Here is a 24,070-nt window from a genome sequence, read left to right as displayed (position 1 = left end):
CTTCTGTGTATAATGCTCTCCTCTACCCTTGTCTACTTGGAAAAAGTAGACACCTCACCTTTATGACTCAGGTCATTTCTTCATCCACTATGAAGCCTTTCCTGAACAGCTGCTTTTCTTTCATCTTCTTATTTGTCCACCATTCTTTTTATGCCTCCTTACCCTAGCCTCAACCCCTACAAAAATATATTGACATGCTTCTATCACAGCCACATGATTTGAAATGTGGTTTGTGCAACTGAGGAACTGCATTTTAATTAATTAAATATTTAGTTTTTAAGTAATTAGAATCAAATAGGCACATGTGACTAATGGCTATCATACTGGATAATGCAGCTTTAGAGCTTATAAAGGGTCTGGGACATAGTAGATATTAGTAATTACTTGTTGAATTGTACAGCCATTTAGTTGAAGTCACCCAAGGTTTCCACCTAACCAAGCCCAAGAGCCTTTGTGAATTTTCAAATTCCATTCAGCCACCTTATTAATGGAGACTTTCTGGACCATCCCTAACATTCCCCATATACTTTTCAAGCAAAGCTGAAGGAGCACTCCTCTCTTGGAACTCTTTCTGACCACTAATTTGCTTCCTTTGCTATTTTTTCTATCTCTCATTTCTACAGAGGCTATAAAATAGGATTGTATTTCCACCAGAGTCTCATTCCACAACATGTAACCATAAAACATAGAAGCAGAATTATTAAAGCCTCAAGGGAAAATGTATGAACAAAATATCAGCCTGATTCATTATGAAGTTATTATAAACAGTGGGCTTGCTAGCAAATGACAGGAAAACTAATGTGCATTTGCAAAAAAATTACACCACACACATCTACCATGGCTCTCATCCCCTCTCCTCTTTCCCCCTCCCCAGTATTACTAGGACTCTAAAGAAGTCCTGACAACTTAGAAAGCTTTAGGGTCTGTAACTCATATTCGTGAAGGTGTGACTTGAAATTTTTGCTAATAATCTCAGTTCTGCCTAGGTTTTCAGGTGGCTAGAAAGTCCACTAGATTCCCAAAGAAGACTACCCGAGCCTACAATTGCTGGGTGCTTACAACATTCCAGGAACTATGCTAAAGATCACCCCCCCTCCAAGAACTTCTGAATGGGTGCTAATATTTCCATTGGATCAGGGCGACTTGGGTGGCTCAGCGGTTTAGCGCCGCCTTCAGCCCAGGGTGTGATCCTGGAGACCTGGGATGGAGTCCCACGTCAGGCTCCCTGCATGGAGCCTGCTTCTCCCTCTGCCTGTCTCTTTCTCTCTCTGTGTGTGTGTGTGTGTGTGTGTGTGTGTGTGTGTGTGTGTGTCTCATGAATAAATAAATAAATTTTTTAAAAAATATTTCCATTGGACCAGTAAGGAAGAGGAGGGTGAGAAAGGTTACTGCTTCCCTTAAGGCCATGAATTGGGAATACAGCTTTGGTTGCCCAAATACAAAGCCCACGCACTTGTAAACAACCTAAGTTTCTGCTGATGGATCAATGGATACAAATATGGGGTATAACAAAGATATGTATATATCTGCAATAAATAGCCCAGGAAGCCAGGCTGCTATATGTCAGACTTGCAAGAAGCAGGACTAGCTATCTCTAGTAACAATCTAGGAAGCTTCTGTAATAATCAGTTCAAGATGCCTAGGATTTTATTAATAATTGATAGGTTCTCTAATTTTTGTCTCTCCTTCCAATGTAAGACCAATTAGAAAAAGCCAAATATGCTCCTCTAACCATTACAGTATGCCCTGCTTAACTTACCTCTAGCTTCCTTATGCCACCAGTCTCCAATCAGGGCACACCTGCAGTTTTCCTTTTTTCCCCACTATAAAGCTTTTCCACTCTTCCACCTGCCTTTTAATCCCTGTCAAAATGAAGTAGAAATGGCTGCTCTTTAGTTATAGTAAGACTGAAAAAATAGCTTTTGTTTTTCTCATTTGGTTGGTCTTTATTTCAACAGTGTGCCTATATATATATATTTATTCTAGCATTACTTTATGTAGCAAAAGACTGAAGACAACTAAAATGTGCATCTATAGGAGAATGGCAAACTAATTATGGTTCATCAATAGATGGAATGCTGTACAAATATTAATGAGAGTTTGAGGTATATATATGTGTGTATACAAGGACCAATCACTAAAAAAATTGTCATTAAGGGAAAAGCTGGCATTGGAAGCACATCTATGATAGTCCATGATGTATAATCATTCCATGCTGCCCTCTGCACATTTTTGAAAATTATTGAAATAAAAAAAAATTCTTTAAACAAAAAATGCACTTCACAAATAGGAATGACCAAGATGATTACCATTTCTAAAGAAAAATCAGGACTCACCACCATCTGTCCAAAATGAATGGCCCTTGAGTACAAAATACCAAGAGCCTGCATTGGATTGATGGTCAGAGGTGAACTACTGGAACCAGGTTGCCAAGCAAACCCACATCTCATTATCTGTGCCACAGGGGGATGTTATTATAGCACTAACAGAGCAAACCTGTGACATGCTAAAACACTTAATTGGCCAACATTAAGTACTGTCTAACAGATTCAAATGAAGAGAAAACCATGATTATAAAAGAAGAGGTAATGCATTTATCATTAATTACACTTGAAAACTAGAAACCAACACATGGATGAATGCTTTCAAACAAAAAAAAAAACAATAGATTTCAAAGCAAATTGTAAATAAGGCATTAATGTCATTAATAAGGCATTAAGATAACTACTTAAACAAGCAGATTTTATTAACATCACTGCCCAAGAAGAAGTTGTCACCACTGACACCTTAAAGGAACTTAAACATATTCACTGGACAAAAGATCTGGCCTGATTCTCAGCCACAATCCATGGGTGTACAAGCACACCCTAAATAGATACAGAGAACTGCATAGATATTTGTAACAGGCATTTAGGTTATCTACAGACAGATAAGCTTTTGTCATGGGTTTTGAGGCCCAAATAGCTATTTGTCTGTTTTACAGTTAGCCCTCTTCACTCAAAACCAACAACTAAGGATTTTCATACTCCAACTTCTGGAGCAATGACAAACTTTACTACTACTCACAAGTCCAAGTTTCAGGATATAGAGAAAATGAAACTTTTCCTGTAGAAAAGTGTCCATATCACCACCTCTCATATTCAAATGTGAATCAAGGAGATCCTTCCATCAAGGCACCTGTTCTTTAGGGGGTATGGGCAATGACTCAAGCTTCAGAGAGCCCTCCTGACCCCACAGCTGGTCTTAGGGTTTTATGTGGATGATGACCAATATTTGGATTAAACGAAAATAAATAAAATTCTTGAGGAGAAAATAAATAACCATAGAATGTTATAGATAGATGGAAAAATATGGAAACCATCTAATTCTATTCTTCACTTTATAGTGAGTCCATAAAGAGTTAAATGATTTGATGAAACCCTTCTTTGTGTCATGCCTTTTTTGTCTCGCCTATTGGACACGTTTCATTTCTCACATGGCATAAGCTGAAGCCTTTCATTTTATCTTGCTATTTTACTTTAGAAAAAAATTCTACCCTTAGAGATGGACTAGAGAGGGATCCCTGGGTGGCTCAGCAGTTTAGTGCCTGCTTTCAGCCCAAGGCATGATCCTGGAGTCTTGGGATTGAGTCCCACGTCAGGCTCCCTGCATGGAGCCTGCTTCTCCCTCTGCCTGTGTCTCTGCCTCTCTCTTTGTGTCACTCATGAATAAATAAATAAAATCTTTAAAAAAAGAAAAAAAAAGAAATGGACTAGAGTTTATTCAATGGATAACTTGTAATCAATGGACACTTAAGTTTAATGTCACTCCTTTTTCATCACCTTACTTCCAAGTAACAGTATAAAGTATACCTTTAATTTGCATTAAAGGTACACTATACCTTTAATTTGCATTAATATTAACTGTCTTTTCATAGTTTCCCAACAATTTGCATCCAGGCTATGATTCTAAAATGATAATAAAGAAATTGATATAGAATGAATATGAATATAAACATTAATATATACATTAATGACATATATAAATAAACATATATAAATATGTCATGATGTGATACTACTACACATACACATGAATCAAAATGCCTAAGTAAAAAGTCTAATAATACCAAGTGTTGGCAAGGATATGGAGCAATTGCGACTCAGAAATTTCTGGTGAGAAGCTAAATTGATACAGCTTTAAAAAAAATATTTGGTTGCATCATTTTTAAAGCTGAACATGCACAAAATTTATTACTGAGCAATTTCATTCTTAGGCATACACTGAAAAGAAATGTGGATATATTCACCAACAGACACGCATTAAAACATTTATACCACCACTGTTTCTAAAACTAAAAACTGGGAACAATCTGAATGCCCATGAACAGTGGAACAGACAGAAAGATGGTAGTATATTTGCATAAAAATCATACTTCACTTTAAGTGTTGATAAGAGTTATAAGACATGGATCCAAGTAATTGAAAAACCAAGGATAAAATTGAGGTTAAACAATAATGAAATTTACTATTGCATATAACTAGAACTCTATAGATAAGCTTGGTTCCATGGGTTGTTAGAACAGCAGTTGAATAATGCCAGTAAGCAATCAGGTTCTTTCCAGGTTCTTTATGTTTTGCTGTCCTCAGGGTTGGCTTTATTTTCATAGTAGAAACAAAATGGTGGTCAATCATGTGATCAAGTCTCAGACAATACATCCAGAAATAGTTGCAACCAGACGTTAAAAAAGGTGAACTACCTTTTACTAATTTCTTGTATAAAAAGAGAACCTTTCCTTAGGAGAACCATAGCATAGTTTCCCTCAAATTTCATTAGCTGAAAGTGAGTCACATTCTATTTTAAAACCAATCACTAGTAGGGGAAATGAACTGATAGAATTTGACTAAGACTGATCTTCTGCAATAGACCAGATATTGAAGTCCTGACCAATAGGACAACTAACAGTAGCAGTTAATATTAAGAGTATTTATTTAGGGGCACCTGGGTGGCTCAGTTGATTAAACATCTGCCTTCAGCTCAGGTCATGATCCCAGAGTTCTGGGATGGAGCCCTGTGTTTGGCTCCCTGCTCTGTGTGGAGTCTCTTTCTCCCTCTCTCTTTGCCTCTCTCTCCCCACTCATTCTCTCTCTCTCTCTCTCTCTCTGCCTCTCTCTCTCTCAATACATACATACATACATACATATCTTTTTTTAAAAAAAGGAGTATTTATTCAAACCAAAATACTGGATTTTTGGTTTCTGTTGAGAGGTGGAAGCAACAAAGCTCTCAAACTCACAACAAAAATGCTGAATAAACAGCAAATTCACAAATTCTTTTACCCATCAGCATGCTGAAGTTTCCGGAGAACTAACTACTCAGAATCTGGGGGAAAGCAAGTGTCTGCATTGAGATGAGACACAAACAGTGACCAAAGTATTTCCTCCAAAATATTTACTAATGAGAATAGTACCCTTATAGTAGAGAAACCTGACAGGTACCACTTACCCAAGTGATAAAAGAAAATATCATTAGTGATAAGTCAGTTTGATACCATATGGCTCCCTAAATGACAATAAAGCAGGCACTTTACTTATGTGGCATTCTTCCCTAAATTCCATAACCTTAATTTTTAACCCTGAGAAAAACTCATATAGATCAAAATGGTCAAATATTCTACAAAATACCTGAAAATATTCTTTGCAAAAGTTAAGGTGATGGAAGATATGGAAATAATAAGTAATAGACATAGATTGGAGGAGACTGAGACATAGCAATAAAAGGCAACATGGGATCCTGGATCAGATACTCATACAGAAAATGGATATTAGTGGAAAAAATGAATCCAAATGGTCTTTGGTTTTGTTAACAGTATTATACCAAATTAATCTCTTACTTTTGAAAATTGTAGCATGGTTATGTTAGATGTTAACATTAGGAGAAACTGGGTGGACAATATACAGGAATTCTCTCTACTATGGTTGTAACTCTCTGTAAGTCTAAAATTATTTTGAAATAAAACATTTTTAACCTGTTTATTTGCTATTCTTTTATTTTTATCTCAGGATTCAAAATTTTCAATAAATATTATCAGACTTTCATTTATTTTCCCAGTTCTCTACAGTGGTAACGTTTGTGCCAACAAAATGAAGGGATAGATATCTTTATATTCCTAGGCACTAAACATAAAAACAAACAAATGGAATGTGCCCAAGTTTAGGGAGACATGGAAAGATATAAGCCAGTTAATAATAGTTTGAATGTCAGGCAACCAATAACTTTGCTTTTATACTATTTCCTTCTCTTCTATATATCTTGGTTGAGAAGTAATTTTCTCAACTCTTTTTCGTGCTTATAAAACTTCCATAATCCTTATAATCACTGATAAAAAAGCTCTTTCTCTTAAATCTATCATATACTTTAAGGAAAAAGGACTATAGAGGCATCTGGGTGGCCCAGTGATTGAGCGCCTGCCTTTGGCTTAGGTCACAATCCCTGGGTCCTGGAATCAAGTCCCACATTGGGTTCCCCACAGGGAGACTGCTTCTCCCTCTGTCTATGTCTCTGCCTCTCTCTGTGTCTTTCATGAATAAATAAATAAATCTTTTCTAAAAAATAAAGAATAGGAACTATAAAGGTTCTTACTCAGTAGCTGCCGTTTCTAATCTGAGCTACAAGAGAACAAACAAATTTGATATATTCTTAATATGGTACAAATACTTGGGTGATTTCTCAAGAGGAATAACAGTGAAAAGGAAATATGAAATCTGTGACTGAAGTTAAAAAATAATGCAAGATTCTATAAAAGCAAAGGTAAGAAAAATGCCTTCCAATTGATAATTATCTTTCATTAAAGAAAACATCAACCATGATGTCTTTCCCTATTCTACTCTGGTTTACTAAATGTATAAAGAAGGATGTTGAGGAGCTGGTAATTTGCCTTCCTAGTTCATGGGTTAGCAGATTATAAGGAGTCACATCAGAAACTGATAAAGAGAATTGGGCACCTCCCAGAGATTTTAGAGTTTGAACTCCATGCAGAAACTATATGAGATTTCCTTATTCTGTATATAGGACAAAGAGTGATATAAGTACTTGGTAGCCAGAATGGAGGAGAGTGATAGAGATTGTTTTGTGTCCAGCAAACGCCATGTCTACTTCCTCTTAGTGAACAACCAGAGCACATTCCCCAGTCTCTCATGAGGTTAGGTGGGGTCATATAATTCAGTTTTAGCCATGGAATATAGGAGAAAATAAGGCATATCATTTTCAGAATGTGCATATGACAAAAGCTCAATCCTCCACACTCTTTCTTCTCTCATCCCTTGACTGGGTGTTTTTATCCAAGACTATCTTGCTTGTCCCAAGTTCAAGAGAAGGGGGCCTCTGCCTTGGTTCCTGAACCATGCCCACCAATCACTATTGCCTCATCAATCTATACTGAACAGTAATGTGAGTGAAAAATAAACATCTATTGTCTTATGTCACTAAGATTCTGGATTTATTACAACAATTAGCCTACCATGACTATTACAGTATTCCTTATGATTTAGTAAATAGTGATATGGGAGATTCTTAACTCTCAACCTGCTAAGTGATATATGTTCTGTCTAGATAGATAAAAGTTAGGCAGGCATTCTTGAATAGTTTTTTACTACCCGTTCCTTCTTATTCCTTCTTTTTCCTTTTGTCTTGTCTTGTCTAGGCTATGGTTTTATTGTATTGAGCTTTGTGATAACGGGGGTGACTATATGTTCCAGCATTTCTGGGATAGAGCTAGTTTATGTCTATGACTCAATATGAATTAATATTAATACTCTTATTCTTGAAAGTTTAGATGATAAATTATATGGTCACTCTAATGATAAGGCCACCTTATCTTCTTTTTGGGAGTGAAAGAGACAAAAGAGTAAATAAAATAGATTTATCATGAGGAACATTATATTTTATGAGTATTTGCAGTTGCATTTCTCCCTATTATTTTTTAGATAGCCAAAAATATGATACTTTGTCTCCAGTGTATCATATAACATCATCTCTTTACAAGTTTATCAATCATAATGATTAGATAAAAATTAAGCGGGAAGCCTGTAGAATATAATGTTGAAATTCTGTCAGTGATTTAAGCCAAACTATTTTGGTGTCTGTTACATGATATTATTATAATTTATTGAGTAATGAATCCATTTATTACATACTAATAATTATAAAACTGTGGCCATAATAATTTGGATAAAGAGAATCTACATATAAACTTAGGATTCTCAGAAGAAATGTAACAGGAAAAGAGATCTGGATCACATGTTACACCTGGGTAGCTGGGAATTTAAGTTTGCATCAAAGGCTATGCTTAAAAATTAATTCCATGTGAATTTTTCCCATTAAAAAGAATTTCAAACTGATAAAAATATTCTTCATTGGCAAACTGGGGGTAATTCTTGATTTTCTGGATCATTAACTGCAAATAGACATTTCTTCATAGTCCTTAGAGACGGTTTTAAGAGATCACTTTAGACCATTTTTCCACAATGGGTTTTAAAAGAAACAACAAAATGGAAGCTCTAATGACTATGATTAAGTTAGGGTTAATTAGAAATTAACATTAAAAATAGTTTCTTTTTAAGCAAGTACAATGAAGTAACTTCTCTTTCAGGAAAGGCGAATGTGAAATGAGCTATAGTGAATATGGTATTATAAAATCATAAAAACTATCACATGACATGGAAGGGATTATGAACAGGCAAGTAGAAGATTCACTTTTGCTATATCTTCCACAATAATCCAAACTCTGGCCATTTTGAAGATAGATTACATCTCTATTTTAATTCTAGCATGCAAATCTTATCGATTTTATTCAGGTTGCCACCCGAACCTACATTACTGAAATCTCCCTCACCTTAGCTCTAATTTATTATAAAAAATGTCATCAACCTTTCACAAGAATTAATCACAAAAGATGTCGAAATTTTTGTGTTATAGCCTGTACCTGCAAACCTATTTGAAACGTGCTCTACCACATTGAGTTTCTGTCTGAAATAGCTGATTTAAGCCCTTGATATAGTAGAGCTGGTACCCCATTCATTGTGTTATCATTTTATACAGTCTGTCCATAAAAACCCCAAGAGAAGAATGCACTGTCTGTCCATGAAAAATAACCCACTGTCTGTGGCTTATGGAAACAACGATAGAATTTTAAATACCTTGGAAAAGCCAGGCATAGCCATTTACATGATTTTGCCAGCACTCTTCTGGTTGAATGGCAACATTCAAATATAATGAACAGAGGAACACAATTAAATATGCACCCTAATGAGGAATGGAGAAGTGAGACTTTTGTCATTTTTCAAAAACAAAAGCTCCCCAAATTTAAAATAATGAAGTAACATGGCTGCTGGAGAGAAGTAAGGGATGCATTATTAGACACAGCAGTAAATGTCAAATATAATATACTAGAGCAATATTCTTCAGTTTGACTATGGCTCTTTTATTTCTTGTTCCCATGTATCTCCTGCTGTTAACTGTTCATCTCCCATCAATTTTATTCTCATCAGTAGTTGCCCTGGTCAGGCAGAGAAACTGTCTTGGTTTAATTAAATGCCCCCACTAATAAGAATAAGCTAAGCAGACCTGGGCATGCCTAAAGTGCCGCTCTCACATTTGAGCAGGTGGTGACAAGCCTTGAGCTTACACTGAACTCTGGATTTTATTTCTGCTTGATTTGAAGACACAGAAGACTAATCTCTTTAAAAATTTCTCTGAATCTTGAAGTCCTAAAGAATGAAAATAATTTATGCCAAGATAATTATTATTGATTCTTGCTACACGGAACTCTATCATAATGACTTCAGATATATTATGCACCCAAAAATTTTGCTTTGGGTGTAATTGCAATTCAGATATTGCAGTGTGGATCTGACAAGGTATTCAACTAAATATGATTTATTACAACTAAAATTTAGGTGTTGAAACATTCCAAGTTGTTTGCAGGTTGAGGGATAATGGAGGCATCTTTAATTCATCTTTACCAATTCAGCCTGATAAGAGGAAGATGAACAAGGAGGAAGAAGAGAAATAGTGTGTGATCTGATAACCTGGAAGGTTACAAGATGCTTTCCATGCATGAGCAGGAATCTAAAGGACCAGGCCACAGGATCATCATTAGCAGATGAGCGTGACTACATGTATATCTTTGTAGCATGAAAATGAGTCTAATTCTATATCTGTTTGGTGGAAATTGGGTGAACCAGTGAACGATGGCAAAGTCTCAGCAACCCATGAGCATCAGAGAATGCAGAAGCACCAGTCCTGCCTGTGAGGTCTCTGAGAGGAGTGTTACAGCACTAACTGAGTCAATTCACTTGTTTGGGCTGAAGGTGGTCTGAATTAGTATAGACCTAATTTGTAGGATATTGTAAAAATGATTGTATTTTTCTATCAGTTGCTCTTTATTGTATATGTCATAAAATTAAAAAATTGATCCATAATGCACAAACACACACACCCTCAAAAGCAGCAATTATTTTCCCATGCCCATATTTCTTACCAGTACTTGCCATACATATAGGTAATAGATCAGTGTGTCAGTGAGCACTGGCTGTATTTGCTCATTTAAATCCTCATAACGTCTCTGAGAGAATCATCCCCATTGCACAGGGGAGACTGAACTTAGGAAAGTTAAGCAACTTGTTCTATGTTGTGTGGCAAGTTGGAAGATCCTAGAAATGAGTTCTGGTTGGTCCAACTCCAAAGCCTCTACTTTTAGTCACTCTGTAACATGGCCTGCTGTGTTATATGATCAAGTCATGAGTAGGCTTTTATATCTTGCTTTATTTTTCTATCTTATTTTAAATGAACTTATCTTTTTTATTGCTTGCACAAAATTTGTTTGAATGAATGTATCATACTTTACCTGTTTCGCTATTCTTGGATATTTATGTATGTTTTTCTTTCTTTGCTTACATAGCCAGCACTGCAATGAACATTTCCTTGCCTAATTTTTTTTTTTTTTGCTTCCTCCTTTTGAATTAGTTCCTAAGGATAAATTCCCAGGACTGGTATTATATTGTCAAGGGATATAAACATAAAATATTTAATTATTTTAAATATATATCTTATAGAGATTTTAGAGAACTTCTATTCATTTTTTTATAATATTTTATTTATTTATTCAGGAGAGACGCAGAGAGAGAGGCAGGCAGAGGCAGAGGCAGAGGCGGAGGAAGAAGCATGGAGCCTGATGTGGGACTCCATCCCGGGACTCCAGGATCACGCCCAAAGGCAGATGCTCAACTGCTGAGCCACCCAGGGATCCCAGATTTTAGAGAACTTTTAATGAAGGGCTAAAAATTATTATATTACATTCTCTCAATATTCCTTATGAGTTTTTGCTACCTGCTGGGCACTAAGCTGAACATTAGAGATATAAAAACACCAGAAGATCAGATTCCTGTCTTCCAGGTACTTAAGTCTACAGAAGTAGAAAATTACATATTTATTTTAAGTATATATTTTATTCATAAGTCATCTGATGACAAAATTCTAGATTCTTTTAAGTTATTAGAAATAAAGAAGTCAAACATCTATGTATTTTTTCATAGAGAAAGATAGCATTTTTAGGTGTCTAGTACAATCCCAGACCCCATACTTAAATGGCTTGTCCTTGGGGGATTTACTTAATCTTTCAGTTTCTACATGGAAATAATGTATTGTAGGAGTAACTGAGATAATACCTCTGAGCACTTAGAGTGGTGCACAACACTTAGCAAGCACTCAGTAACTGTTAGCTAGTTCAGTAACGTGCTGGAAGCAGCTCAGATATGCTTGTGATTGCTACATTTTTAGGAATTTTGTAAGACAGTTATTAAACACAATCATTATTAAATAATTCTCATGGTGGGAATATTTATGTCACAGACATTGGCAAATATTACTAATCAACAACTTTTATTCAGAGAGCAGTTGCTAAGCATTTGCCACCATACCACTATTATTATTCATGTATGTATTACCTTTCCTCTGCAAATAACTGCTGCAGATAGTGGGTATCCACTAGTGGGTAGTTAAAGAAACAAGAGGTCAGTGAGGTTTCTTTCTGTAACGCTTTAGATACTGTGTGTTCTAGGTTGGTTAAGAAGCCACTGAGTACATATTCAATGTGCAGATGTTTTAAATAATTCCCACACAGACAATTCACCAGTGAACTATGTTGAAGTGGAATTTAAGTGAATAATTTGTCATTGACTAACAAATATGTTTTTGAAGGAAAAGCAAAGGGAACTTGGAGTAGACTAATAGAGGTAGCACTCATGGTTTTGCCAAGACCAAGCCAGTTTACTAATTTAAAACATTAGCTAACTTAATCTCTGTAAGTCTTGGCTTTCTTATTTTAAAAAAATGGAGATAATAACAAATAACTCATAAAATTGTTACGAGAAGTATTTGAGATAATATGTTCTCTAGTGATCAACATATAGTAGGTGCTTAATGCAAACCTGTCTTCCTTTCATGCTTAAAAATGGAAAGTCTTATTTTTTTAATTTTTAATTTAAATTTAATTTGCCAACATATAGTATAACACTCAGTTCTCATCCCATCAAGTGCCCTCCAAAAATGGGAGATTCTTAAATGTATGTCCATATTGAAAGAAGGAGCCAGTAAAGATGAAAGAGAACTTATTGGTAGGCAGAGGAATCTGGAATGGATAGTATCAGGTGGAAGGATTAGCTTTGGACAGGAAGAGGAACAATACTTCTTCTCAGAGGGTATGGGGGTAATTTACAGGTGTGGGATGGGAAGGTTAAGAAGTTCATACCTGAAAGCCTCTGTTTTCTCTGCACTGTTAAACAAAAGTTGTTCAAGAGCTAGGAGCTGAGGGAGAGAAGAGCCTGGAATAGCCCTGAAAGAGGAGTATTGAGAAGCCCTGAGGACACAGCTTGGTGCAAGATCACATTTGTAAAGTGATCAACTTCTACCCAACCCAAACAGGGTTTGCACCTGATGTGGGAGTGGAGGAGGCACCCTAGCTGAACTGATCCAAGGATCAGAATCAGCAGGGCAGGCGTAGTAGAAAGATGAGGCAGGATAGGAGGGTGCTGCAAAAGAGGATGAAGTGATGGGTACGAGAGGAAGTCAGGAGCTGGCTTAAAGTCTTGAAGAAAGGGGATGCGTCAAGGAACCAGAGACCTCAACAGAGCTCACAAAGCAACAGTCATGGAGGGACAGGGGTAGGGAAGAGACACAGTGGGGTTGGGGAGGGAGATGGGCTGTTTGCAGAAACTAGGAGGCAGAGGCAGGGATTTCTAAGCTTAACTCTTCTAGGTAGTAACAAAGGCTTGGTTCCAGCCCAGTGTTATTCAGAGCCCAGTCCTCTTTTAAAGCTGGGCTTATAATATAAAGCTTATAATATATCCTATAAAGCTTATATAATATAAAGCTATAAATAAGATATGAAGCTATAGATAAGATACAAGACTAATGGGGTGGGGGAGCAATTCAGGCTATTTCTGAAGAGAAGGAAACAAATCCAAATATTTAAAGTAATTAGAAATGCCAGTGAAATAAGTAAATACTTCTAATAAAACCTTTTTACTTTTAAAGAAGCAATACACACTTGGATATGTTAACACATGTATGCTTGTGTGAAAAATGAATCTTGTTGCATCATAGCCTCACGGCAGCTAAAGAAAGACAATATAGAAAACCCGTATGAGAACTAGACCATGGGAAAAAAATGTAAACATGAAGATGTCATTCTAGCTTTATTTATGAAAGGAAAACACTGCAAACTGGAATATCAACAAAACATAGTGGTTATGGAGATTGTGCCATACACCTATGATAGAATATTATCTGGTTGTTAAAATGATGTTTACAAAGAGCTATATAGAACAACATGGGAAATCATTCTATTTTTTTTTTTTTTTTTTTTTTTTTTTTTTTTTTTTTTTTGGGAAATCATTCTAATACATTAGGTGAAATCAAATGCAGGATTCAGATATACAGCTACACCATGATTCTAAGTGTATAAGAAACAAACCTAAGACAGACCTAAAATTAGAGTGGGTTTTTATTATTTCTCTTTTTTTGTTGTTTTCCAGAATTTTTATATGACTGTGTTAAAATTAAAAATTGTTAATATTCTACTTCAACTTCCTACTCATCAGAAGACTTCCTAAAACAGCTGAAGAAAGGAACTTGCAAATCTTCACTCCCTACTTCCAGCCTCAATCCCACCTCCTCACTCAGAAGGTGACCTTGCCTTTGACCAGAGAGGCCACATCTCTCCTGGGAAAGCCACGTTCTTTCTGTCTTCTCTCTCTGCCTTTGCATTTAATTGTCTGCAATATCAAAGGGCTCCATCCTCTTTCCCAAGACAAAATCCTTTATGTGTCTAGAGAGAGAATGCTTGGCCAATTCTTCACTCTAGACCATGGCTTGTGTGAATTTCCTTCCTTCCTTCCTTCCTTCCTTCCTTCCTTCCTTCCTTCCTTCCTTTCCTTCCTTTCCTTCCTTTCCTTCCTTTCCTTCCTTTCCTTCCTTTCCTTCCTTTCCTTCCTTCCTTCCTTTCCTTCCTTTCCTTCCTTTCCTTCCTTCCTTCCTCTTTTCTTTCTTTCCTCTTTCTTTCACGATGTTTTCCTCTCTTCTTCCTGCTCCCTTTTCAGAGTCAAGGTGTAGTCATCCACTCCCCTGTGATGCCTTCCCTAGTGCTCCTGCCTCTATCAATCACTCCCCTTGGATAGCTTTTCCGTACAGGACTTAATGATAGTATGTGCTCTAAAGCCAAACTTCCTGGGTATAAATTTTGTCTCTTCCAACTAGGTTATTTAGCCTTGCTGTGTCTCAGTTACTGATCTTTAAAATGGGGATAATGAAGGAATTTACTTTATAAGCACTCGACAAATGTAAGCTTTCATTATTTGTGTTCTTTGACTATGTGGTTATTCAGCTTATCTTCCTAGACACACAAAAGTTTTTGGAGACTATTTTTGTCTGTTTTGTTTCCCCCTTGCATGATGATCAAATTGTCTGTGATTGCCCAGAACTTGGGGTTTCCTAAAGCATGAAATTTTCAGTGCTAAAACTGGGAAAAATCCCAAGTAAATTGGGATGGTTGGTCACTCTGCCTTGATGCCTAAGATGATGTTCTACACATGTAGTAGGTGCTTAAGGATTTCTTATTGAATGACTTTGCATGCAAAACACGAACAAGGGATGCCTGGATGGCTCATTGGTTGAGCATCTGCTTTTGGATCAGGTCATGATCCCAGGGTCCTGGGATCGAGTCTCGCATCAGGCTCCTCACAGGGAGCCTGCTTCTCTCTCTGCCTATGTCTCTGCCTCTGTCTGTGTCTCTCATGAATAAATAAATAAAATCTTTAAATACACACACACACACACACACACACACACACACACACAAGCAAAATGAAGACAAGCACACACAAATACTTCCTGCTAAACATAAATCTACAAACTAGCATTCACAGTGGGACAATTTCTAAAATGATTCTCTTTTCCTGTGTTTATATGATAATTGATATATTTAAACAAATCCTGTTTTGGGCAGATAATGTGTCCTGATAGTAAAGGTAGCTTTCCCCTTTCTTATTTTATAATATTATTAGCCTTCTGTAATGATTTGCATCATCCTTTGGGGAGAAGCAAACTTTTAAAAACTCTTGTCCAAATTCTAAATCTGCATAAACTACCAGATTTCCTTCCACACTTAAAAAATGTCTAGATTATTAATTCTTTCATTGTTTTAAGTTATTTCTGCGAGCTAAAACCTAGTGCCTTTCTAATTGCCTGGAGCTGAGGATTCCTGATCTCAGAAAAATCCTAGCCAATAGAATGTTGGGTTGAAACAACTTGTCACCTTGACATCACAAGCTTAACTCTCCTCACTACCCCTAGCAACCAACATACAGGCATAGCAACGGCAGCTGGTGCACCGGAACTGCATTGTTTAAAATAAACATTTTCCCAGTTGGCATTTGCAAGTGATCTTTTTCTTTCCATCATTTAAAATATAAGTGTGAACATATCATAAGAAAAAGTAGAACAAATAAAATGAAAACTGCTTGGTAAGGTAGGTAGGAGAACAAAAATCCTAAGAAAATGCTAACTGCCAAAAGGGACCTATGCTTTTACCTTTACCACACTGGAAATTCCATTATCAGATATATTGGAGGTTTTTTCCTAGGGTTCTCTGAAATTTAGGATTCAAGGATCTCCTGAAAAAATTATCCCCATGTAATTCTATCATTCAAACATCTGGAGAGTGCCTACCATGTACTAGGAGACACCGGTATGCAGAGTTGGAAAATAAAAAGTTATATTTACACAGATAACTACAAAATATAAGGTGCATAGAGAGAGCAGATTACACACAAATGTTCAGAACATGGTATCTTGAGCCAGACTGAGTATATTTGAACCATAGTAGTAGGAAACTTCACAAGTCACTTATCCTCTCTGTGTTGCATTTCCCTATCTGTGAAAAAAGGGGGAATAGTAGCACCTACTTCTGAAGGTAGATGTGAGGCTTAAGTGAGTTAATTTACATAAAATGGTTAGAATATGGCCCGACACACAGCAAGCATTATAAATGTGTATTCTATTATTAATTTTAAGATTGAATGTGACAGGTGACATATACAGTTTCAGAAGACATGCAATGGACATTTAAGAAAGATAGAGCTTATCTCTGGAGAGCAGGGAAAACTTTAAGGAGGAGGTGAATTGGATTTTAAGTAGTGTGATAAGGACAATATGAGAAGTATAAGCAAATATGGAAGTGACTCAGCAAAGGCACAGATGAAACTTTATGACTTGAGGAGGAAGAGAGCAGAGGGAGCAAAAGGGGATGAAAGGGGGCTGTGAGGACATCATATGGCAAAATATCTCCTCAGTGGCTCTCTCAGGGTAAGTACAACTCTGTAAGGCCTGAGGGTGAGAACAAGCCATTGCAGCTGGTGCAAAAGCTCTGAATTTCTATGTAACTCCATGTGTCTAAAAAATGTTAAGAGTTCAGTTTTGGTCAAAGGACAATTGCATGGAGTTGAGGGTTGGGTGAAGGAGTACAGGAGAAGAGCAGAAGAAGCTAAAGAGGGGGGCCAAAGAAAGCCAGGAAAGGCCAGGAAGTCTACCAACATCACACGAAGGACCTGGGCTTCCTTATGTAGACTGGCATTTCTCAAAGTATGTGTCTCAGAGTTTTTACCTTACAATCTACTAAAATGTTGGTTAAAATGCAGATTTCTTAGGAGAGGGGAAGAATATTAAGTGAAAGGGCTGCAGGAAAAATAGGCAGGAAGGTGGTTCGGGGAAGGAGAAATTAGTCCTACAGTCTTGTTCTCAAGTTCCTACTTCTAGGGCTCAACTTCCCAAGATCTTCCTTCATTGCAAGGCATAAGAGGATTGGGTATTTGGATCAATTATACCTTTCCTATCCTCCCCTATGGGTTTGTAATTATCACCTGAACCCCTGAATGTATGTTTAAACCTTCTTTGAGGTTGAACTTAAGAGATCTCATTCCCTTAAAAGGGTAACCAAGGCCACATCAGAGAAGAAACTATTCTCTGGTAATTTGTGGGTATCAGAAACACATTGTGGTAGATCAGGAGTGGCCTGCAGACAATTAGGGGTCACAATGAGGAACCCTCACCCTACGGTGGGACCCACTTAGACTGCCAGAAAGGGATGACACTACACAGATCACACCATGCTGTGTGAAAAATAATGCAATGGCAACAGGAACCCTAACAAAGATGTCAAGGATATCAGCTGCAAAGCCAGGACAATGAAAAACACACATTTCTCTTAAGCTCTGGTGATCAGTCTAAAGAACCTCTCTTCTTGGTATAGTAAGTGCTTATGCGAGCCCATCACTGTAGTTTGATGGGTGTCTCTTCAAACTTTACTCTTTTGCTTTCATTTTTTGTTATATACAAAGAATCTTCTGTACCCTTTACTCAATTTGAGATAACAGAAGTGGGGTCTGTTGTGAATTCTATTACTCAAGCAGCACCTGTACAAGCTCCCTAGAAAAACAGTCCTATTGAAGCTCAAACTATCAGAGATAAAGGAGATCTTAAGGCCCAAAACATAAGGGATATGTCTTCCTGTGCAAATAACTGGACAATCTAGGGAGAGCAAAGTACACACACATAAGTGGCCAAGTAATCTTGTTTGTAAAATCAATGAATAATTTGCTACACTGTGTTTTATAATTAATGATTTAATGCTGTCTCCGTCAGAAGGCTTGAAAGATTTCTGATTCATAAATATTTTAGAATTTGTATCATGGAAAGGTAGATCCAGAACTGTCAACAAAAAGTGAAGTGGTAAGGACAGTCATGCACTGAATGTATCGGGGGTAAAAAAGGAAGAGAGAAGAGAAAAACTTTAGACTTCATGATGCCTGCCATGTTCCATGCACTGTCCTGAAGTCTTTTCACATGTAATACTCATTTAATTCTTAAAACAGTCCCATAAAAGCAATAAAAATTATCCCAAAGAGTGGTTTCATTTCCAAAGACTCTACAAACCAGTATTTCTGATATCTAGTACCTGGAACAGTATGAAGGTAATGATAATCATAAAAACAATGATGGGGGGATCCCTGGGTGGTGCAGCGGTTTAGCGCCTGCCTTTGGCCCAGGGCGCGATCCTGGAGACCCGGGATCGAGTCCCACGTCGGGCTCCCGGTGCATGGAGCCTGCTTCTCCCTCTGCCTGTGTCTCTGCCTCTCTCTCTCTCTCTCTCTGTGAGACTATCATAAATAAATAAAAATTTAAAAAAAAAAAAAAAAAAAAAAAAAAAAAAAAAAAAAAAAAACAATGATGGGGATCCCTGGGTGGCGCAGCGGTTTAGCGCCTGCCTTTGGCCCAGGGCGCGATCCTGGAGACCCGGGATCGAATCCCACGTCGACCTCCCGGTGCATCCGGTGCATGGAGCCTGCTTCTCCCTCTGCCTATGTCTCTGCCTCTCTCTCTCTCTCTCTCTCTCTGTGACTATCATAAATAAATAAAAATTAAAAAAAAAGAAAAGAAAAACAATGATGTCTGCAAGCCATTTTTATATTTCATTTAATTTTTTCCTACAGAAATGTTATGATAAGGAAGGACAGTAGCTATGACCTCTGCTTTTCTAAATACAAGTAATAAATTAAGCTCAGAGAAGATAAGTGACTCAACTAGTGAAGCCTAGTTGAATATAAATCCCAAATATTGAGATTTCCAGGCTTAAATGATTTTTCCCAAAGTTAAGTCTCAGTAGAAACTGATGTTAAAGAAACCAGCAGCCCCCTCAAGCTGGGTCAGGGGCCACCGCATCCTCTCCTTACCCTCCCTTCCAAAAGCCACCATGTCACAGACATTGATGTGTCTTCCTACCCCTCCCACTGCTTGGAAGGCATTCCAAGGACATTAAAAGCTGTCACCCCCATCTTAGCACACAAATATAAATAGTCATGATACAAAACAATAGAGTGGGCTATTAAGCAGAAAGAACATATGCACTCATTAAAATGGGTGTTTAGGATAAAGTAAGCAAAAAAAGCAAGTTATAAGAAGATATGTATATATCTGTATATATATAGGCTTTTGAAGGCTGTATACTTTTCATAGAGATGCACATATACACATATACATGTATACATACATATATGCAAATGGAGCACATTATACACAAAAGCTAACAGCAGTTACTTTCAGGGGTTTGGGGACGGTATCATGTGGTAATCAGCGGGGCTAGGCCCAGGTGTCTGAATACACAGCCTCTAGAGCCACACCATGTGGTCCTGAATCCCAGCTCATACATCAGCCATGTGACCACAGGCAAGTTACTCCTATACCTCAGTGTCTCCATCTGCTGTAACATGAAGGTGAAAATAGGGCTGATAAAAGGGCTGAATGATATAATAATATATAAAGCACTTACTTAGTCTCTGGTACTTAAAGAATGCTTTCAAAAAATGTGAGTGTTTTTTATAAGGAGAATATGTTACTTGTGGAACTTTTTAAAAATTTAAGTAGAATTTGAGATAATGAGAAGGTAGGTGATTTAGTTTCCTAAGGTGTCCGCAACAAAGTACTGCAGAGTGAGTGGTTTACACAACAGAAATGTATCTCCCCATCGTGGAGGCTGGAAATCTGAGGTCAAAGTGTCAGGAGGGCGAGTTCCTTCTGAGGCTATGAGGGAGGATCTATTTCATGTCTCTCTCCCAGCTTCTGGTGGTTTGCTGGCAGCCCACGGCATTCATTTGGCTTGTAGATGCACCCTGACCTCTACCTTCATCTTCACTCAGAGTTCTCCCCATTGTGTTTGTGTCTGAGTCCAAATCTCTCCTTTTTATAAGGACATCAGTTCTATTGGATTAGTCTTGCGCTAATAAACTCATCTAAATTGGATTCTCTGCAAAGACTCTATTTCCAAATAACTTCACATTCACAGGTTCTGGGGGTTAGAACTTCGCCATCTTTTGGGGAGACACAATTCAATCTGTAAAAATGGGAGAAGACCATACTAGAGGTCATTGCAGTAGTCCAGGCTTTTCCTAGAGTACTGGCCAAGTAGATTATTAAAATGAAAATAAACAAACAAACCAATACAATCTGGTGATTGGAGGTAGAGAGGCAGGGACATTGGAGTTTCTGGCTAAAGCATCTGGCAGATGCTGGTGGTGGCATTTACTGAAATGCAATGAGGGCCAGAGTACACAAACTGAAAGTAAATATTTAAAAGTCTCAAAAATTAACTTTAACAAAATACTTAATTCTAGCAAAGATGTGGCATAGGGCAACCAGGTTTATTTTAAGATTGAAGCTTGGGTATCTCTGGGTGGTTCAGCGGTTAAGCGCCTGCCTTCGTCCCGGGGCGTATCCTAGAGTCCTGGGATCAAGTCCCATGTCAGCCTCCCTGAATGGAGCCTGCTTCTTCCTATGCCTGTGTCTCTGCCTCTCTCTCTCTCCCCCCTACCCCCGTGAATAAATAAATAAAGTCTTAAAAAAAAAAGGACTGAAGCTTAATTTTTAGATTTTATGTCAGGCTCCCTGCATGGAGCCTGCTTCTCCCTGTGCCTGTGTCTCTGCCTCTCTTTCTCTCCCACCACACCACACCCCCCCGCCCGCCGTGTCTCTCATGAATAAATAAATAAAATCTTAAAAAAAAAAGACTGAAGCTTAATTTTTAGATTTTATTTCCTATGCTTTTAGTCTCCTTCACTACTTCTGGTGCTTGGATTTCAGTGTCGTGGGTCTTTTACAAATACTTTCATGTTGTTCTCCTCTAGATCTGTATGGATGACTTGTGATTAAAGCTGCCTATGGCAGAAACAAGAGAAAAGGAGATGTAGGAGATAGTTTGGGAAGTAGGATGGTGAGCAGAGGTAGAAATCTTTTAGGCTGTAGGAAAGTAAATTTAAAAAAAGGACTCCAGATTTTCCTATCACTGAGGTATTGTCAGTAACTATTTTGAATCAGTTAGGTGAACTGTAGAGTCCTCTCCTCTTTGTTCATCCTTTCAAGAAATATGTACCAGGAGTCTGCTATGTGCACGTGCCAGGCACCCTTTGATGCTGGGGATACATCAGTACCCGCCATCATGGAGCTTAGGCTCTAGAATGGGGAAGACAGGCACTAAACAAAGAAGCAAATGTACTATAATGTGTCAGATGGGGATGAATGCTTTGAGGAAAAATACAGCATTGTAGGGGGTAGAGCTTGATAGATGGGAATGGAGTTGCTAATTTATTGGAGTTGCTAATTTATAGAGTCATCAGAAAGGTCTTTCTGATAACATGAAAGGTCTTACAGTAAGAATAAGTTGATTGGAAATAATCTCCACCCTTTTCAAATTTACAGTGAATCTGAGGCTTCTGGCATATGGAAACAAACTTACAAAAGAGAGATGGGCTTTCTTTGACCTGGTGCATCTGCACATTTTTTCTTTCATTGTTAATATTTTAAAGTCATGATTGTTTAGAAGTGAGTGCGACAAGGTGGGAGAGCCAGGCTTTTGGTTTCTGATAGCCCTGAGTTCAGATTCTGGTTCTAGCCCTTACTGACCATGAGGGGATGAACAAGTGACTTAATCTCCCTTAAAAATAAGAATGGTAATAAAAAAGAATGAAATCTTGCCATTTGCAACAACATGGTTGGAGCAGACAGTTTAATGCTAAGTAAAAGAAGTCAGTCAGAGAAAGATGAATACTGTATGATTTGATTCATATGTGAAATTTATGAAACAAAAAATGAGCAATAGGGAAAAAAGAGAGAGAGAGAGAGAGAGAAACCAAAAAACATATGCTTAACTATAGAGAACAAACTGCTGGTTACCAGAAGGGAGGTGGGTAGGAGAATGGATGAAATAAGTGATGGAGATTAAGAAGTGTACTTGTGATGAACACCGGGTAACATATATGGAATTGGTGAATAATATCTTGTACATCTGAAACTAATGTAACACTGTATGTTAACTAACTGGAATTAAAATAAAAACCTAAAAAAATGAGAAGTATAATGTCTGGCTTGGGTCACCAAGAACGGTCCCTGCCCCTCTATCCATCCCTAGCTCCTGTCTCAGGAAAGACATTATTTATTATTGGAAATTGAGGTTTGGGGCAATGAAACATAACTGTGCAATCCAGTATGAAAAGAAAACATTGATAATCCCTGAAGTTTCTACCCTTTTCATATTTAACCATCATTTTATTTAGTGTTTTCCCATCATTGACATGGGAACAATTATATATTAAGAATGATTACATACTAGTGAATTCAATTCAAAATATTTTATGGGATAACTTTAGGTATAAATGTCTTGAGAGAAATACAAAGGTCAAAGCCAACCACATCTGCCATCTAGAAGGAAAAGCAAGCATGTACAGTTCTAACACAGAGCAGTGGCAACATGGCAATAGAGATCTATAAGGTGAGTGCCACAAGAGCAGGGGGTGTTAAAGCGCTATATCTCAGAGGAATGAGAGGTTAGAACTTGAAGTGGGTCTTGTCTCATGAGAGGAAGGATTCTCTGTCAGATGGGACAGAGAGGATTCCTGCCGGAGGCAGAAGTGAGATTTAGGGGGAGCCAAAGGAGAGAAAGGGGGCAGGAGAGTAAAGGGTACAGAAGATGATATTTTTAAATGGGCAAATCTTAGTTATTTTGAAATCAAAAGTGATACTGAATGAAAGGAACAATTGGGACAGCTGTAAACTTCCTTATTGGACACTCCTTTTATGTAGGGTATGACTTCTATCTTGAATCACTTAGGGTAATAGAAATATGCTACAGGATACATGACATTTCTATTTCCAAAGCCTGAATCTCGGTCAGCTGGCAAAAGGACACTGATAAAGTCAGATAAGGAGGAGAAAACTATCTTTCTCCCTCTGTGAATGGTCTGGTTCTGATCCATTCTAAGTTACTTAGAAAAAGTATTTCTAATTCTTATGGACAAGCAGGACAAAGGTGTGAAATACCTATGAAGACAAGGCAGTTCAAGTTGCTAAATAGAAATATCTATTATCACTCTAGATTTTGAATAGTATTTTAAGACTCTAAAATCTACTTCAGGTTTCTTTGGATAAAGATAAAAACTTGCTCCCATTCTCTTTTTTTTTTTCTCTAAAAAGTCCAACCTTGATTCTATATGCAGACTTCAAAATGTTTTGAAGGTGGACATTTCAGTAGCAGAAAAAAAAAAACTCTAAATACTTTTTGGCAGGATTTGAATATTTTTTCAACTTTCTGCAGCATATGCAGACAATAAACAGATAAAATTATAAATCATGGCATGCTACTTGAGAGTTCTGTTGAAAGAAAAAATGTCATCTCAAATATCAGCCAAAAGGTAGGCTATAAATAAATACTTATAGATCTGTAAGTTATCATTTTTGAAGTTGTTTTACCATACAAAGGAGGATATTTTAACAGCATCTCATTAGCAGTTTCAGCTTATAAGAATTTTCTCATTGAAAATCTTAAAAGCTTATAAGGATTTTCTCATTGAGAATACCAAATCTAATTGATAATATCAGTATTTGTCATTTACTATTGATGAAGAGATGGAACTGCATAAACATTCTGCTAGTA

At 37.3% G+C, this 24,070-nt stretch overlaps 1 protein-coding gene across 5 annotated transcripts in view; it reads right to left on the bottom strand.

The window, feature by feature from the left end:
* Nucleotides 1-24,070, bottom strand: part of SCHIP1 (schwannomin interacting protein 1) — a 711,518-nt gene that overhangs the window by 473,167 nt on the left and 214,281 nt on the right. The gene's annotated exons all lie outside the window — the stretch shown is intronic.

Source organism: Canis lupus, chromosome 34 (genome assembly GCF_003254725.2).
Source record: "Canis lupus dingo isolate Sandy chromosome 34, ASM325472v2, whole genome shotgun sequence".
Lineage (NCBI taxonomy): Eukaryota > Metazoa > Chordata > Mammalia > Carnivora > Canidae > Canis > Canis lupus.
Note: the sequence above shows the minus strand (reverse complement) of the source record. Positions and strands in the feature narration are given on the sequence as shown.